This window comes from Narcine bancroftii, unplaced genomic scaffold (assembly GCF_036971445.1).
Source record: "Narcine bancroftii isolate sNarBan1 unplaced genomic scaffold, sNarBan1.hap1 Scaffold_119, whole genome shotgun sequence".
Taxonomy (NCBI): domain Eukaryota; kingdom Metazoa; phylum Chordata; class Chondrichthyes; order Torpediniformes; family Narcinidae; genus Narcine; species Narcine bancroftii.
The window spans coordinates 86,219-103,071 of record NW_027211854.1 but is presented as its reverse complement, the minus strand read 5'-3'; positions in this window follow the sequence as shown (position 1 = coordinate 103,071).

The window sequence follows — 16,853 nt, the reverse complement described above, 5'->3', positions numbered from 1 at the left end:
AGTACAAGATTTATTATTAGAATGCTTTGGTAGAAATTTTAGTATAACCTGGTCAAATGAAATTTGAGAGATTAATTGTTGATAAGGGGAAAGAAGGGATTTGTTTCCGAAATGATATGTTATTACAAGAAAAGATGAAAAAGGAAGATATATTTAAAATAAAGGATAAATGGGAGAAGGATTTATGTGTTCCTATTTCTGTGGATGAGTGGTCTTACATGTGTTTGGTTAGTGTTATGAAATTAATTAATGTACGATATAGTTTAGTTAGTTATAACTTTCTGCATCAGTTATATTGAACTCCTGAAAAACTGACAAAATATGGATTTAGTGGGTCAGATTTGTGTTTTTGATTTGGTGATCAGACAGGTACTTTTTTTATACTCAGCGTGGGAATGTTTAAAGTTGAAGCCCTTTTGGTAAAAAGTGATTAAATTTTTGCGAGTTCTTTTCAAATAGATTTATATGTGGATCCATGGTTATGATTACTGGGATACATGAATACAATTATGGCAAATTTACGCTTGGAGAAACCTCAAATTGCATATATTCATTTAGAATTAGCAGTGGCTAGAAAATGTATAGCTGCAACTTGGAAAAATGATGTCGAATTGAGTATTTATAGAGGACACAATGAAATTCAATCATGTATTTACTTAGAGAAAATAACGTATAATTTGCAAAATAATTATTCTTTTTTTATAAAGATGTGAAGTTGGTATTTGGAATGTATGGGTTGAGATGTTAAGTAAAAGCCTTATACGTGTTGCAAGATGTAAATGGATGTCACACCGTAACAGTCTGTTATGAGACGATGCTATTGAGTTTTTTAATATAAGATTCGTAGGGGTGAGGGTTATAGGGGCTGGGATAGATTAGAAGGGGGAGGAGGGAGGTGGGAGGTAGTAGAGGGTAGTTTTAGATTAAACTTTGTATTTTTTCTTGGTTCTGTAAAATTCTTAAATAAACTTCCAAAAAAACTGCATCGAGATAAATGTCGAGCCAGGCTCATCCATTGAACAGAAGACAACATAACACATCAATTGCCTTCTGGTTTTTCATCCACTCTACTCCAAACCTTACAATTTTGACTCCATGGGTTTCCTCTGGGTACTGATGTCCTCTCACATCCCTCAGGTAGGTGTAAATGGCAGCTTGATGATTGATGTGGATTGTTTTATATTTTAAATACAACATCTATATTGTACATGTAATGGCAATATCATTCAAAGAATTAGACTCCACTACAAAACTGGGAGGAAGGATGTGAACCTGAAAGATTTAGTTATGGTCACTGATTCTTAAACAATTTGGTGAGAGGACACACACATGGATATCGGGATGAACCCAGGCATGAGAGGTTTCAGAAAGGAGTAGAGACTGTTCTTGATCAATCAAGAAATTTTAGAGATCACCCAGTAAATGTTATGAGAAGGCACATGAGCGCGCGATGCCATAAAATGAGTTACGTTTATATTGCATATTCGGTTAATTTTTAACTTAGACATACAGCACGGTAGCAGAACATCTCATGCTCTGAAGCCATGCTGCCCAATTTTCACCCCATTGACCTACACCCCCTGCACATTTTGAATGGATGGAGGAAACCAGAGCCCCTGAGGAAAACCCACGCAGATACAGGGAAGACTTTCAAACTCTTTATAGACAGTGCAGGACCCGAACCCAGGTCCGGTCCCAACCATTGGTGCTGTAAAGGTGTTGTGCTAATTTCCACACCAACCATGTCATCCTTTAGATGCCATCTTATTCAGAATAAAGAGTGTTTACTCTTTCTCTCCTTTAACCATCTTGAACACAATGGCAAACTGTTTCATTAACCTCAAAAACAATTGATCAGAAATAATCTATAGAACACCGTCAAACCCATTAACTGAAATAAATGAAATAGAAGGAAAAAAGAAAAAAATTAACTGCTAAAACGAAAAAAACCTAAAAATTAGGTCTAATCCAACCTCTCCCTCTAATCAAAGTTATCTTATGTAATGAAGAAAAGAAGAATAGTGTAGAACCACTGGTAGCCCCCAGAGAACAGGCGATGAATGGCCAAACCACACATTTAGTTCCTCCAATTGTAGAAAAATTCTAGGAATGTGCCCCATTATTTCATCAATTGGAACTTTCTATCTTTAATATAAGATATGATTGTCTCTAAACTTAAAAGGACATTACATCATGTAATCACAGTGTATGAGTCGGGGAAGAATCATCTTTCCATTTCAATAACATTGCTCATCTGGCTATTAACGTAGCAAAAGCTCAAAATTTTTTCTGAGCTGCCGACGATGGTTTATCTGGATCACGAGAAAAACCAAACAGAGCAATTTAACGGACAAGTTCAAAATTGATCTTAAGAACCATTGATAAAGTTTGAAAAATGCCTTTCCTGAATTTCTCTAAGTTTGGGCATTCCCAAAACAGAGGAATTAAAGAGACTTGGAAAATTTTAAATTTCTCACATAGTGAATCAACATCTGCATACAAGCGAGATAGTTTCAGTTTGGACATTTGTATTCCTGTACCACCTTAAATTGTAAAAATCAATGCCTAGCATAAAGTGAAGAGTCATTAATACAATTGAGAATAGAATACCAAGCTACTTCTGGAAATTTTATATTTAAATCTCATTCACAATTGCTCTTAATCTTGGATTTTAAACCCAATACATTATTATAAATACATGCTATTAATCCACCATGAACATAAAGCCGTAAATTTAAAAAAATAGATGAAGAATATTAGTCTTAGAAATTCACGGAAAATCCAAAATCTTAGATTGAAGAAAATGTCTAATTTTTCAATGTCAAAAAAGAGTGATTACTAAGTTCAAAATTTAGTTGATAATTGTTTGAACGTGGCAAAATTAACTGAAATAAAGGGGTCATTGAAACTTTGAATACCTATTCTATAACATCCTTGAAATCTACATCCAACAAGGATGGTGGTAAAAGATGGTTATCTATCATAGGGTTGCCCAATGAAAAACCATTTAGCCCAAAACAGTTCCTAAATTGGCCAAAATTCTCAATCAGTTTTTCAATCATGGATTATGTGTCAAATTTGGAAAATGGTAATATTGTAGAACTTTTTTGGAAAACTGTAATTCCGTCATGGCCCATGAAGGGCGATTCACTGATTTTTCCAAAATTATCTAAAGCAAGCCTGATCCAAATGCTATACTCTTTCCATTTATTACATTCCCAGCAGAAGTTGGGGAATTACAACTAGTAACAAGGAACTGGCTCTGTTATCCCCTCTTCACACAGGCCGTAAAGTTCATAGTTGGAGCAAAGGTCTATCTTGGATCAAATGAACCGATAAAAACAGGATCCAAAGCAAGATTTAATTTGTTATTTTGGCCCAGTATTTAATGGCAGAATCTTGCTGAGCAGAGAGGGCTTTTATAATAGATAGATAATATTGAAATATTACAGACCTGAAGGGCTTTTATGTATTCATTAAATAAACAGAAAAGGGTTTAAAATAATCAGACAATAGTCCAATTTTATAAATTAGATCAGGGTATTATATTATAAGCCCAAAGTTAGGGTTGTACCTAATGGACAAATGTCCTCAGCATTCCCATGAACCAGGTGTAGTGGGCAGGGATGCCCATTATCTCCAGCTCCCTTCATTTTGATTCGAGAACCGTTGGTGGAAGATATTCACTGAGATCCAGACATTAAAGGATCGTGGGTAAATAAACCAGGAAGAAGATGAGATTAATCTATTTGCAGATGATGTCCTGATATGTTTGACAGACCCAGCAATTTCATTGGTAACACTACACTCTAAACTGGAAGATCATGGGAAGATCTTGTGATATAAAAGGACCAAAATAATCAACTTCCACGTATGTAAAAGGGAATTAATCAGGTGAAACTCTGGCCTGTGGTAAATCTGACATTTGTTGTTGTCCAGGTTTTCATTCTCTCTGTAAGTCACAAAGATATGAACCCTCATGATTTCATTATTAATATATTTAAGCACTGATGTACTATCAGGCCAAAACTCAGAATCTGCTAACTCCATCTGTAATTCTCTTCTTAACATAGTGTCCATTTTGCTCATCGTAGTAGCAGCAGTCAATTCCATTCAAGGTCTGGTGACTGACTTTAATGGAGTAACTCTGGCTTTTCCCATTACAAATCCACCATGTACTCGCACTTGGTTTTCACAGGACTCAGTAACTGACAGGATCAAAATCACCTTCACTACATCAGCAAAATGGTGTAACAGCAAACGTGGCCACTCCAAAGTCTGTTGACTTCAAACGTCCAAGTATTTGAAGACACTCAATCCAATTTCTCCAATCTTGTGCGATGGATTCTGAGATAGTTTCATCCCATCCAAATTTTCTTCTGCACAATTCTTGAAGAATTTTCTTTCATTGAATATTTTATTTAAATCAACATATATATGAAAGTTATAACAATTAAAAATCAAATCACAATGTTACAGAGCTTACAAATATATGTTGATAATATATAAAAAAGAAAAGAAAGGAAAAGAAACTAAGATACTACTGTAGCGGCAGCTACAACCAGACAGGTTGAGTTCAGTGAGCAAAAATTCCTTTATTCAGGTTTGCATGGCTGGTCTTATGCTCCCAGCCCAGACTTGGCTGAGAAGCGTACCGGGGGGTCACATGGGCCGCAGTTCACGGGCTTCTGAGCCTGGTGCCGAGGTAGGGGAGAAACCCGCGACGGTGCCATTTTGGACGGCTGCCCCACCGCATGCATGACATGAGGGGCTGGATCACATGCCTAATGGCATGCCGCCACACAGCCCCCCCAGAACCGGTGCCAATGGCCTTTTTTGTCGGGCAGCCTCGCTTCTTGGGTTGAGCCGCGACCACTGGCTCATTGGGGTTGAGGTGTGCTGGCTTTAATCTGTCCACAGTAAACAGTTCCCTCTTACATTAATGTCTGGTGTGAAGGTGGATCCTGAATGCTGGATGACTCTGTACAGCCCTTCATACAGTCTTTGAAGGGGTGCTGTGAAGGGTCTCATCTGATAAAAACATACTCTGCGGAATACAGCTCACTGGGCTGGTAAGAGGCGCGTGTGCCATGTCTGGGCGGTGGTGGGGGTGTGAATGACTCCAACTGGGCCCGGAGATGGGAAGTAAACCATGCGGTGCCTGTTGCAAGTTGTGAGGTGCATTAATAAACTCACCAGGCAGGGCTAGTGGTGCACCATAGACCAGCTCAGCCGATAACGCCTGCAGACCTTTTTGGGTGTCGAGTAGATGCCCAGGAGTACCCAAGGCAGGTCATGCACCCAGTTGGGGCCGGTGAGGCGGGCCATAAGTGCCGACTTCAGGTGGCAATGCAATCGCTCGACCAGTCCCAGTCTGTTGGTGAGCTGTGCCCAGAGTGAAGAGGTGAACTGCGTGCCACGTTTGCTGGTGAGGTGGGTCAGCATGCCGAACCAGGCAATACAATCGGTCAAAAGTGCTCGGGAGCAGGAGTCTGTGGAGGCTTCTCGATAACCTCAGGCCAATGAGTGGTGCAGTCTACCACCGTGAAAAGTTAACGGTTACTTCGGGAAACGGGTAAAGGGCTGACAATGTCCACATGTATGTGGCTGAACCATTCTCGGACGTGTTCAAAATCCTGCACGGGCACTCTGGTGTTCCTGTGTACCTTGGAAAGCTGGCAATGGATGCAGGTTCTGGCCCAGTCTGCAATCTGCTTTCGAAGCCCGTGCCAAATGAAGCATTCTGCCACCATATGAACCTTGGACCTGATGGAACGGTGGGAAAGGTCGTGGATATGGTGGAAGACATGCCTGCACCACTGCTGGGGAACCACTGGTCATGGGGTGCTCATGAAGACATCGCACAGGATGGTATAATCACCGAGAAGAATCGGGAGGACCTGGAACTGCTGGCCCGTGATGGCCGTCCTGAAGGCTTGCATCTCATCATCGGACTACTGATCCGGGGCAAGCTGGTCATAGTCTAGGCAGCGTGTCAGCGACCACATTGTCTTTCTCCGCCTTGTGCCAAATGTTGATGGTGAACTCCAACACAAAGGACAGGTGATGCTGTTGGCAGGCCGACCAGGGATCTCTAGCCATAGCGAGAGCCTGAGTGAGGGGTTTGGGGTGGGTATAAATGGTGAAAGGCCTCCTCTCCAAGAAATAGTGCAAATGAGGCACAGCAAGGTACATGCCCAGCAACTCATGGTTGAAAGCACTATACGTGTTCTGGCGGACGATGAAGTTGGCTAAAGAATTCCAGTGGTTTTCACTGTCCATTAACCTGCTGCTGCAGGATGGCACCAACGGAGGTGGCAGAGGCATCGACGGAGAGCAACATAGGAAGGTCGGTGTGTGGGGGGACGAGTAGGGTAGCCTTCACGAGGGCAACTTTCGTGGCCTCTGGAGTCCAGGCGTATCTTGTTCTTGGCCGCGATAAGGGCGAAGAGTGGCTGCATGATGTGTGCAGCGCCTGGAATGAATCGGTTATAGAAGTTGACCATACCTGCAAACTCTTGTAGCTCCTTGAGGTTGTTTGGGCGTGGAAACTCTCTGATTACAGTGACCATAGCAGCTGGTGTAGCTCTTTCGGTCGTGATGGTATGGCCCGGGAACTGCATGGACTCTTTTCCGAACTGGCATTTGGCTGGGTTGATCATTAGGCTGAATTTGGCAGTTGGGAGAAGAGGGTGTGCAGGTGAGACTTGTGTTGTGCCCAGTCTCTGCTAGCGTCAAGAATGTCATCCAGATAAATGAACACAAAATTAAAATCCCTGCGCACCATATCCATGAGGTGCTGGAAGCTCTGGGCGGTTTTCTTGAGCCCAAATGGGATGCATAGAATTTGAACAAGCTGAAGGGGGTGATGATGGTCGTTTTGGGGATGTCCTTGGGTGCAATGGGATTTGATGATACACGCGCACCAGGTCAACCTTGATGAATACCCTCGCGTCATGCAGATTGGCTGTAAAGTCCTGAATGTGAGGGATGGGGTAACGGTCAGGTACTGTCATGTCATTAAGCCATTGATAATCTCTGCAGAGATGCCAGCCACAGGAGGCTTTCGTGACCAGGTGGAGCAGTGAAGCCCAAGGACTGTCGGAGCGTCGAATGATCCCCAGTTCCTGCAGATGCGAGAACTACTCTTTCGCTATCTGGAGCTTATCCGGCGGGTTTAACAGTAATGTACAATAAACTGTATCAGATTCTGTGACACCAGGTTCACAATGGGGAGAATATTTAACAGTGATATACGGTAGACTTTGGTAGATAGTGTGACACCGTGTTCACAGTACTGAGAAGGTTTAACAGAGATGTACGGTAGAATAAGGCAGATTCTGTGACTCCGGGTTTACAGTAGTGAGAAGGTTTAAAAATGATCTATTGGAAAATATGGAAAGAATGGGAAAAAAGTTGAATTGACGCAAAGTCTTCTCGATATTGAAGATCCGGAACAATCATTGGGACTGGAATCACTGGGTTGAATGTTTTTATTTCAATACTTTGTGAAAGTCTGACTGGGGGAGTGGGTGACACTGAGTCCTTTAGTCACCTGCCACTTGTGGACTTTACCACACCCAGATTTTTAAGGAGCTACTACTTTTGAGTAGCTCGTTTGGGGATTGATTTTTCTCTTTTTTTTGGAATCTTTTAAATAGGTGGGGATTAGAATACTGTGAGATTTAGAAGGGGAGCATTATTTTATAATAGGATTCACATTCGTGGGAAGGTTTAACAGTGATATACTATGAAATGTGTCAGATACTGTAACACCAGGTTCACATGGGAATAAGGTTTAACGGTGATGTATGGTATGTTGAGGTAGATAATGTGACACCAGGAGTACAGTGGGGAAAATGTTTAATGGTGATGTATGGTATGTTGAGGTAGATAATGTGACACCAGGTGTACAGTGGGGAGAAGGTTTAACGGTGATGTATGGTATGTTGAGGTAGATAATGTGACACCAGGAGTACAGTGGGGAGAAGGTTTAACGGTGATGTATGGTATGTTGAGGTAGATAATGTGACACCAGGAGTACAGTGGGGAGAAGGTTTAACGGTGATGTATGGTATGTTGAGGTAGATAATGTGACACCAGGTGTACAGTGGGGAGAAGGTTTACCGGTGATGTATGGTATGTTGAGGTAGATAATGCGACACCAGGTGTACAGTAGGTAGAAGGTTTAACAGTGATGTAAGGTAGGGCTGAGGCAGATACAGTGACACCAGGTTCACAGTTGGGAGAAAATTTAATGGTCATGTACGGAAGACTGAGGCAGATACAGTGACACCATGTTCACAGTTGGAGAAGGTGCAACGATGATGTACGGGAGAGTGAGACACTTATTGTGACACTGGGTTCACAGCAGTGAGAACGTTGAACAGTAATGTCCGATAAACTGTGTCAGAAACTGTGACACCAGGTTCACAGTGGGGAGAAAATTTATTGGTCATGTACATTAGACTTTGGCAGATACTGTGACACCGAGTTTACAGTAGTGAGAAGGTTTAACAGTGATATACTATAAACTGTGTCAGATACTGTGACACTAGGTGCACAGTGGGTATAAGGTTTAACATTGATGTACGGTAGACTGAGTCAGATTCTGTTACTCCGCATTTTCAGTAATGAGATGGTTTAAAAATGATATACAATAAACTGCGGCAGACACTGTGAAACCAGGTTTACTGTGGGAATATGGTTTAATGGTGATTAAAAAAATGAACTTTGGCAGATAAAGTGACACTAGATTCACAGTGGGTAGAGGTTTAATGCTGATGTATGGAAGACTGAGGAAGATATTGTGACACCGGGTTCACAATGGGGAGAAGGTTTATCAGTGATGTACGATAAGCTGTGGGAGATACTGTGACACATGGTTCACAGTAAGAAGAAGTTTTAATGGTGATGTAAAATAAACTGTGGGAGATAAAGTGACACCAGGTTCACATTGGGGAGAGGTTTAATGGTGATGTACGGAAGACTGAGGCAGATACTGTGACACCAGATTCACAATGGGGAGAAGGTTTAACAGTGATGTACGATAAATTCTGGTATATACTTTGACATCGGTTCATATTGGGGAGTACTTTTAACGGTAATGTATGGTAGAGTGAGGAAGATACTGTGACACCATGCTCATTGTATTGTTCATTTATCTTAATTACAATATCTAATTTATATGCTCATTTCTTTTTGTGGCAACTTCTAAACATTCCATAAACTTCAATTCCAATCAGATTTTGTTCATTTAAATAGGTCACCATTAAAAGCCCAAATCATTTGGTCTCTAAAGTACGCCTCACAAAATTAAATTCTTTACTTGGGTTTGGTTGCAACAGCTCTTCAGTTTGCTTCATTATTTTTTCAGTCCCTCGTTTTGTGTTTTCTTTTTTGCCTGTTCAGCTTCACCAAATGGGCATCCAACACTCTCTTCTCAGCTTGACCCAACGTCTCCTCTGTAAACTTAAGCAAACCAAGGAGACCAAAGTTAAAATGTTCATATTTGCATTTTCAAAAACAAAAATGGCGCTGTGACTTGCTAAACTTGCAAGCAACTGCACCTCATCCTACAGCTGGAAAATTGCAATAGAACTGCTTGCTTCAAGCAAAGTTATTATTTGACTCTTTAATAATTTTTTGTAAATTTCAACAGACATAATATCATTTAACTGTTGTTTATGTGTCGTTGGAAAATTATCTTTCCATTCAATCAGATTTAGAGTTTTGAGTGCCGTATTTGAGAAAAGATGTGCTCCTGTTGGGGAAGGTTCAGAGATGATTTACTGGAATGATATCAGGAATGAAAGGGTTAGTGTATGAGGAACATTTGTTGACTCTTTGACTGTACTGGTTGGAGCACAGAAGGATAAGGGGGACCTCAGAGGCATTTCAAATGCTGGATGGCCTGGGCAGAGTACATATGGCAACGATGTTTCCCATGGTAGGGGATTCTAGAACAAGAGAGCATAATTTCAGGATAAAAGGGTGTTGATTTAAAACAAATTTTGTCAGTGGGTTATGAATCTGTGGAACTGAGGTCATTGGGTTTATTTAAGGCAGAAATTGACAGGTATTTGATTAATCAAGTAATCAAGGGTTAAGGGGAGAAAGCTGGGCAGTGGGGCTGAGTGGAAGAATGGTGGAACAGACTAAATGGGCCTACTTCTGCTCCTATATCTTGTGATCTATATCCTGCGGAAGACAAAGACAACCTCTTCTGCATCATGGTTTTATGTTATGTGAACCCATTTCCAATTGAATCCAATGTTACAAGTGGCCCACACTCCTCCGGAATGTTTGCTCTCATGTTATGCCATTTTAGCCAATTCAATAAGATCGCTAAAGACCGCTGCGTTTCTCTCAATGCAAATTCTACATTGACAGGACTACAGCTACCTCATTTTAAAAATTAGTATCGAGCAGCTCAAATTATATTTCTTGGTTCTTTTTTGAAAGGGTTAAAATAGAATCATATAAAATAGGAGAGTGAAAAGCAGAAGAATTTATATACAAGTGGGAATCGAAATTAATGGTTGGTGATAAAGATACACCATTGTTGAAACATTTAATTAATATATGGAATAAAATAAATGATGAAATTGGTGTAAGTGGATGTACATCACTCAGAATAGCTTTGATTCAAAATCATCGTATCTTTTTCAAAGGATCATCAATTTCTGGATAGATGGTTTCGTAAGGGGATTAGAAATGTGGAAGATTGTTATGAAAGGGGTCAATTAATGTCATTTGAGCAACTGAGAAATAAATATTGTATAACTCATTGCAATCTTTTTTTCTATTTCCAACAAAGAGCATATTTGAAGGATAAGTTAGGACCAACCATGTTGTACTGAAATAGAAATTCCTTCTTGAGGAATTGTTAAAAAAATTACTTCTATGATGTCCTGTTTATTACAATTAGGAACTTTTAAATGAGGAGTTCATGAGTCAAGACAAAGGTGGGAAATGGATCTGAATATTGTATATGATTGGCTAATATGGGCAGATCCATATAAGGATCTCAATGTAAGATATAAATTAGTTCAGTATAATTCTTTATACATCAGTCATATATCAGATGTCAGCAAGGATTTTATCTGAAAGCAGCACCTGGAGTCAGGTGACTCAGGCAGTTGGATTTGAAAAGCTCTACAGGAAGCTGATTTGGCAATAGAGATCATGTGATCCAGGGGAGTTTATTCATTCACTTCAACTCAGAAGTCTGGAACTATTGACCAGAGTTCCACACTGCAGCAGTGAGGAAGGAATTCACAACTAGTTTTTCTTCTACAGCTACTTCTTACACAAGAGAAAACGAATAGAATAAAATCAGAATTATCAGACCAATGTTTTAGGTGTGGTAAAGGTGTAGCAACTTTCTTGCATTCAACTTAGCTTTGTCCTAATGCAAGATCTTTTTGAGGAGAATTACAGATTATAGAACAAATTACAGGAGTTGTTTTTCCGCAAAAATCCAACTTTCTATTCATTAGGAAATATTGAAGGAACAAGGCCCAAATTAAAACTATTCATATATCAATTGAAATTTGTTAAATTAATATTAGTAGTGATGAGGAGACGTATTGCACTTACTTGGAGATCAGATATATTTTTAGGGATGCCAAGATGACATTCAAAAATTCAAAGTTCTGTTCCTTTAGAAAAAAATTACATATAGCTTCAGAAATGTATACTCTATGCTTTTGCAAATTTGTCACCTGAATATTCAAATATTAGGCTTCAATTTGTAATAAGGTCTTTTCCATCCCTCTAGTCATGTGAGATTCTCCTCTAAGTTGTAAAATTTTTATTTAGATGTGTTAGATTTCCTCGCCACCGCAAACTCTGGGAAAGCGGAGGACTGGCACAGGGCACCAGAAAAGAAGACCACACCCCACCAACATCTGAGAAGCAGAGGATTCAATCCACGGGTCGGTGACCATGGAAGCAGACCAGCGAGGCGTTCTGCAGCTGAAGGACCCACATAGGTGGCAAGCTGTTTGTGACTTGAGGAGAGTAACACACGCAGGCTGTGGGGTTCTGGGGAAAGCAGTCAAGGAACTCACACCAGGCCGTTGATTGCAAGAGATTGGTTGAACTGGCTAAAAGAGTGTCAGGTTTCAGCCCTGGGATACGAGTGGGTGCGAAAGAGTTCCTAATTGTGTCAGAAGTTCAAAACTGGAGCTCGCATTGCCAATAACTTGGATTGGTCTGTGAGCATTGAAAGAGAATCCACAGACCCTCAGTGACTTGGCCCAGGGTCCAGGGTGGTGGGGGTGGGTGGGGGGAGAGCACGACTCTCTCTTGCTTCTTTCTCTGAGTGCAAGAGGCATTTCAGGCAATTTCTTACAATGGCGAATCTGTCTGCCTCACAGCAGGAAAAAAGCAATTTTGTGTGATATGACACTTTTTCATGACCTGACAGTAAATTGTCTCCTGAAATAGAGAGAGAGGTTCAAGTTTCAAACTATTACAAACTCCACTCACCAGACCTACCTGGATTATATCTCTTCCCACTTTATTTTTGCAAGGACGCCACTGATTTTATCACAACTCCTCTGCTCGATCTGTCCTGTGACAGACTCTATATTTTACATTGTATTTTGATATGTTTTTGAAAGAGATGGATTGTAGGAGTCGTGTAGGCCACAAACAAACACAAACACTTCACAAAACAGCTCTTATTTAAAATGCAAGAGCTTTGCTGATAGTGAGTCATTCAGATGCCAAGAGCTTTTGCAAAGACAAAACAAGGAGACTGCTTTGCTAAAGAATTTCAAAAGCAGATGTTTTTTGAAATTATTGTTTTTAAAGCAACAGATGAATGGACTCAGAAGTTTGGGTGCGGTGCAGTAATCTGGCTGGTTCCAGTTTGCTGTTCTAAGAAGGCCATGTGGTCTTGCAATCAGAGGGGAGAGACCAAATAGGCTTGAGAGAGAGAGAGAGAGAGAGAGACAGAGAGAGAGAGAGAGATGGCAAGCTGGCATCTTGTTGAAACCCCATTTTGAAAACGGGTTGTGAGTTCTCAGTTCAGCCTGTTGAAAAACCTTGTTGTCCATTCAAGAGGAAATGGCTGGCTAGAAATTGTGTTTCACCTGATATAAGGGAAATAAAAGGAACTCAATGGTGATCTGCAGAAGAGGTTATCATTTGGAAAACCCTGATGGGGCAAGTTTCTTTGGCAAGATACCAAAGTGGCTGATCAGAGGGAATCAGTTTTTGTGTGTCCAATGAGCAAGAAATCCCTCTCTGAAACCAACAAGAGAATTCCTGAGGGGCAACCATTTACTTTTAAGCACCAGAGCTTGGTGATAGACACCGGTGAACTTGTAGGAGTGTCAAAGATCTTTATACACTTTAAATACACCTGCGCTTAGAATTAGAAGCTGTTAGGCTGTTACATTAATAGTGATGTTTGATCCTGTTTTTGTTTAAAGAAAATTAAAAATGATGTTTGTTTAAGTATCCTTTGTCTTGGTGATTTTCTATTGCTGCTTAGTTTTGGGGTCCTCTGGGCCTGTAAAAGTCCCAAGGAGGTTTTCTACTCCAGAACAGCCAAAATGTCTTCAACAAATGCAGATTCCCCCATACTGTAATTGATAAAGTCTGCACCCATATCTCCAATTCTCTTTCTGCCCTTACTCCACCTCCCCTCCAGCAGAACAAGGACAGAATCTCTCAGGTTTCTCAGTTACCACCCATCATCTGCCACATCTGAGACATTATCCTTGGACACTTCCAACTTCAGCACCATCCTCTAAACTGCTACATCTAACCCACTCCACTAATATCCTCTTTTCACATGGGCACATCTTTCTGTGACTCCCTCAATGGCACTTCCCTCTCCACTCACCACTACCTGACACACTCCCCATTGGAACCGCAGAAATTTACAAACTTCCATTCATCTCCACTCACTTACATCCAAGGCCACAATCAGACCTTCCAGTTGAGGCAGAGTTTCACATGCACCCCATCCAACCTGACCTCCTACATTTGGTAGACTCAGTTGACCTTGATATCACCAAGACCAAATACATTTTGCTAAATACCTGTGCTCTGTGGATCTAAACATGAGCTTCCTGTGGTCATGACTACTTCTATCCACTAAAGCACACATGTCAAACTCTGGCCCGCGGGCCAAGATATAATTATATTTGGCCTGCAAGATCATATCAAAAATGTATTAGAGGTGGCCAGCTGGCCGCCGCGCCAGTATAGCGAATGCACAGTAACCGCTGTGTCCCAGGGTGAGAGAGAGAGAGAAAATCCTGGTTCTTGAAAAGTAATGGTGGGTGGTTTTATAAACACGCTGTCATGTCCCCCCGCCCACCCCCCCACCGCAGCGCGGCCTGGCCGGTGTCAGGGGAAGCCAAGGCCGCTTCCCAGCGTCCGGATACCCAGTGGCACAGCGTTTCTTGGAGCTGCAGATGGAGTCGGGACGCCGGAGGGAAGAGTGGGGCTCCCCGCCGGGCGATGGGGGCGCCAGCCGCCGTGCGCCTTCCCACCGGCGGGTGCCAGGAGTACATGTGGAGAGCGAGGCTGGTCGGGCAGGTAGGGTGGAACCCCCCGCCAATCTCAGGAGTGGCGTGGGCTGGATCGGGATTAGCCGCGCTCACCTGCTCCTCTACCGCTGACCGGGATCCCAGCACGGTCCTGAGTACAGAGACTGCCCTGGAAAGGTCCTGGGACACCGGCACGGAAAGGAAAGGGGGTCCGGGAGAAACTTAGCAGGTCAAGGGGTGTCCGGGAGAAACTCAGCAGTCAAAGGGGGATCCGGGAGAAATTCAGCAGGTCAAAGGGGGGTCCGAGAGAAACTCAGCAGGTCAAGGGGGAGGGGTCCAAGAGAAACTCAGATGGTCAAGGGGAGGGGGTCTGGGAGAAACTCAGCAGGTCAAGGGGGGTCTGGGAGAAACTCAGCAGGTCAAGGGAGGTCTGGGAGAAGCTCAGCAGGTCAACGGAGGTCCGGGAGAAACTCAGTAGGTCAAAGGGGGATCCGGGAGAAACTCAGCAGGTCAAGGGAGGTCCGGGAGAAACTCAGCAGGTCAAAGGGGGTCCGGCAGAAACTCGGGGGGGGCATGACCTCGCCAGGACCGTTGCCCATTCCCCCTCCCTGCCGCAGGCTGACCCGCGACTCATGGTGCATGGAACATATCTAATGGTACATGGAACACAACAGAGAGGACCTACTGCGGACCTCCACCCCCTAAAATGATGGAAATAGAAGAAGATGACAAAATTTTCTTGTTTATTTTCATTGGTGATGACATTGTTCAATGGGTTTATTGTATATGTTGAATGTTTAATGGGTTTGGAGGGGGGTGGGAAGGAAGGAGGGAAGGGAGGGGGGAAAATGGGAAAAATTACACTGTGTATATTCAAGAGGGAAATGTTTGTGTGTATTTTGGTTGGTTCATAGTGTGAAAAATAAAAATAAAAAAATGAAGTTAAACTGAAGGAATATCTCACATAATAAATTTACCTCACTCGCACAGCAATATCTCACTACAGAACCGACTCACATAAAAAGGTCACACTGTGGAAGTCACGAACAGAACCATCTCACACTAAGCTACACATTTACTTCACAAGGTTACACTGTGGGACTCACTGACTGGAATGTGGAACTCACTCACATAACAAGTCCACATTGTGAAAATCATTCATCTCACCAGGTCACACTGTGAAAATCACACATAAAATTTTCAACATCAAACTCGCTTAACAGAACAAGGTCCAACTGAGGAAATCGCTCACATAACAAGTTTACACTGTGGGAATACCTTACATAACAAGGTCACACTGTCGAACTCAATAACATACCAATTTTACACTTTGAGACTCACTAATTTGATAGGTTGACACTGTGGAATTAACTTACATAACAATGTCACTCTTTGAAATGCACTGACATCACCAGGTCACACTTTGAAATTCACTCACATAACAATTTTACACTGTGGAACTCACTAACAAAACATTTTCAATGTCGAAATCCAATCAGTTCAGAATGTGGGACTCACTCACATAACAAGGTTAGACGGCGGGTAAAAAATCACATCACCTGTTCATTCTGTGGAACTCATTCAAATGACATAGTTACATTGTGGAAACTTCTTCAATGTTAAAATATGGGAATTTATCACATAATAAGTTTACAATGTGGAACTCACTAGCACAGCAATATCACACTGTGGAACTAATAAGGTCACACTGTAGAAGTCACCAACATAACAAGGTCACACTGCAGAAGTCACCAACATAACAATCTCACACTGTGGTACACATTTACTTAACAAACACTGTGGGACTCATTAACATAACATGGCTGGAATGTGGAACTCACTTACATAACAAGTCGACACTGCAAAAATCATTCATATCACAAGGTCACACTGTGAAAACCACTCACATTATATTTTCAACGTCGAATCCGTTGACATAACAAGGTCAAACTGTGGGACTCACTCACATACCAAGGCCACACTGTCAAGCTAATAACATAGCAATTTTACATTCTGAGACTCACTAACTTGACAGGTTGACACTGTGGAATTCACTTCCATAACAACGTCACACTTTGAAATACTCACATTTACAGGTCACACAGTGAAAATTATTCACATAACAAGATTACACTGTGGGACTCATTGACATAACAAGTTTACATTTTTTGACTAACACATAACATGGTTATATTGTGGAATTCATTCACATAACAAGTTTATCCTGTAGGAATCCCTCACATAACAAGGTCATACTGTGAAACTCACTCACATCCCAATGTTACACTCTGAGACTCATTAACTAAACAGGATGACACTGAGGAATTCACTTCCATAACA